Raw genomic sequence first — 2,500 nt, forward strand, 5'->3', positions numbered from 1 at the left:
TTTCCCTCCTCACTCATATAACTCGTCGAAATTTAGACAATCGTAAGACGAATGAAATATTTGGTAGGTAGAGCGACTTGTCAACAACGTCATTCGTCTGTAGTATTTCATTCATCCTGTTTTGTTTGATAAAGGGGGAAAGCCGAATGGTCCATTTTATTTGTTTTCGTATATTAAATTGAAGCTTATATTCAATTTCACATTGTAATTTTTAGAATGAAAACTAGTCAAAAAACCACCTGTGGACCTTGGCAAATGATAACTGCATTCCTTTGATCGTTCGTGGTCACTTACTAATTAAATACGATGCACTGGCAATAGTATTTTGACACAATAGTTATGTTCAAGAAACCATAGATGTCTATTTAAGGCGGACACCAGTGAAGGAACCGAGATACATTGACATTCTAATCACAACCCAAAGGAAGGCAATGCAAAATAGGTAACCCGATTTAACTTCAATAAAAATACCACACAGTCATGGTGTTTTTTGTGTGTGGTGATTTGTTTTGTTTTCGTTTTATTTTTTATTGTTTTGTTTTTGATTTTTTTTTTTGGGGGGGGGGGGAGGGGGGTTGTTGTTTGGTTGTTTTGTGCATTTTTGTTGATTTTTTTAACGTTTCTCTGTTTCAAGACCATTAAATGCCTCGAAACATTGGTGAAAAAGTTGACCACAATTCTTCTTCTTCATCATCATCATCATCATTATCGCCGTCGTCGTCATCGCTATTATTATTATTGTTATTATTATTATCATTATTATTATTATTGTTCTTATCATTCTTCTTCTTCTTCTTCTTCTTCTTCTTCTTCTTCTTCTTCTTCTTCTTCTTCTTCTTCTTCTTCTTCTCTTCTTCTCTTCTTCTCTTCTTCTCTTCTTATTATTATTATTATTATTATTATTATAATTATTATTATTATTATTATTATTATTATTATTATTATTATTATTATTATTATTATTATTATTATTATTATTATTATTATATAATTATTATTATTATTATTATTATTATTATTATTATTATTATATTATATATTTATTATTATTATTATTATTATTATTATTATTATTATTATTATTATTAAATTATTATTATTATTATTAATTATATTATTATTATTATTATATTATTATTATTATTATTATTATATTATATTATTATTATTATATTATTATTTTTATTATTATTATTAATTATTATTTATTATTATTATTATTATTATTATTATTATTATTATTAATATTATTATTATTATTATTATTATTATTATTATAACAATTTAAGGATATTTGAACATAACCATGTTAATTTGAGGTTTTAAAAAGTCCGGCCAAATGGAAAAAATGAAAGTAATTGCTTTGTCAATTGAGTGACAGAAATAACATTTCATCTAATTTTCCAGTTCTAAAAAAAAACATCAAATGTTCAACACTTTACAGTATTAATTTATATGATTCAATGCTTCATCTAAACCCTGGTTTTTGTTTCAATGTATGTTACCACACGCTTCATTTTACGGTCATTTTACAACCAGTAAGAAGATAAAGTAGAGAGATAATCCAAGAAAAAAACATATCCATATTTGACGATATATGCTGGAGACAATAAGTGAACAAGGAGACTAATTCATTTCGGGAACCATCTTAAAATAGTATGAGTGTGGCTTGAACAAGATGCAGAAAACTGAGTTCTAAGTATCAATTATGAACCATATGTGAAACTCTTCTTATTTGTTACAATGAATAAAATTCCTATCTTTTCATGACCAGTAACTAAAATTTTGTCGTTATGGTGATTTATACTTTCAATCCAATATTCAGCACAAATACAATTCACCCCGACATAATTAATGCCAATTTAGAAGGTTGGTTAAATTTGAAAATGTCCAATTTGATGTTTTGAAAAAATGATAGAAAGACAGTAAAGAAAAGCAAATTCTGAGCTTACCTTTCACCTCGACCTCAGTGGTTTGATCACAATCGTCAGCAACATAGGAAACAAAAATCTTGCCTCCTGAAGGATCGTATCCATTATAGCTAATTTCAAAATCTGGAACTAGAAAGAAATTACTCCGTTTTGTCCGATTTCAGGATGCTGATTTGATGGCTGGCTGTATGGCTTATTCCAGTGACATTGTAAGTTATATCCAATTCTTCACCAGTGTTGACAGTATACTTTTGAGCTCCCTTTCGCCAACTCTTTGTTTCCCCATTGATGGTGAGAAACTGGAGTTGCCCATCTGAAATGTCAAAATTCAGTAGTTTTTAACATTGGGAAACGATGAGTGAGGACAAACCGTGAGGAATTGGCATTTAAGGAACTGGCATATCAATCTTAAATAAAGTAAAGAAAAGTAAAGTGATTTCAATCATGTAAACAGACCAATTTGTATTGATATTTAACGTTCCATCAATTTTCAAAACCTATAAAATGTCTAAATCTGGAGCTCTGAATACCGTGTGATTAAAACCAATAAAAAATGAAAATCTGAATTT

General features: G+C 27.9%; 1 protein-coding gene across 2 annotated transcripts in view; it reads right to left on the reverse strand.

Annotated features, from left to right (window-relative positions):
- LOC144962087 (uncharacterized) overlaps nt 1–2,057 on the reverse strand; it is a 27,528-nt gene extending 25,471 nt beyond the window's left edge. For both annotated transcript variants that reach the window (XM_078895049.1, XM_078895048.1), the window contains exon 1: nt 1,953–2,057. The gene's annotated coding sequence lies outside the window, so the exon portion shown is untranslated. The remainder of the gene's footprint in view (nt 1–1,952) is intronic.
- Between the last annotated feature and the right edge of the window lie 443 nt (nt 2,058–2,500).

Source organism: Berghia stephanieae, unplaced genomic scaffold, assembly GCF_034508935.2.
Source record: "Berghia stephanieae isolate SIO BIC M18660-M18661 unplaced genomic scaffold, UCSD_Bste_1.3 scaffold59, whole genome shotgun sequence".
In the NCBI taxonomy this organism is placed as follows: domain Eukaryota; kingdom Metazoa; phylum Mollusca; class Gastropoda; order Nudibranchia; family Aeolidiidae; genus Berghia; species Berghia stephanieae.